Genomic DNA, 467 nt, shown 5'->3' with positions numbered 1-467 from the left:
AACAGTGTGTTGCATAATGTGCAGTTCGCTACTGCATATGTACTTTTTTTTAGATGAATGAGCAACACCAACACACAAATTTGTGTTGGCCTACCTGAGGATGTGTAAAGCAGCCACCCGCCAGTAACTGTCCCCAGTTTTGGGAATAAAACTTTGAGGGCATCACATAACTGTAAGGGAAAAAATCATACAAGTGTAACCTCCAAAAGAGAATCAAAACTCATCATTCAAATCAGAAATAGCACTCATCACACTGCATGACAAGTAAGCTAGGTTTCATTCACTCAATCCACAATCTATGGATTTATGTGTCAGTGAGGTACTTTGGATATACTGTTGTCCTCAAAATGGAAATAATTCTAAGTAATAATTACCACTAACCCATAGTTTTGTTGCTTTTACTTGAGCAAACATAATTGTATCTTTGGTTCTACAAAAACCTTACTTGAGATGTGTGCATACAATAA

Source organism: Sphaeramia orbicularis, chromosome 19 (assembly GCF_902148855.1).
Source record: "Sphaeramia orbicularis chromosome 19, fSphaOr1.1, whole genome shotgun sequence".
Taxonomy (NCBI): Eukaryota; Metazoa; Chordata; class Actinopteri; order Kurtiformes; family Apogonidae; genus Sphaeramia; species Sphaeramia orbicularis.
This window is presented reverse-complemented; position numbering follows the sequence as displayed.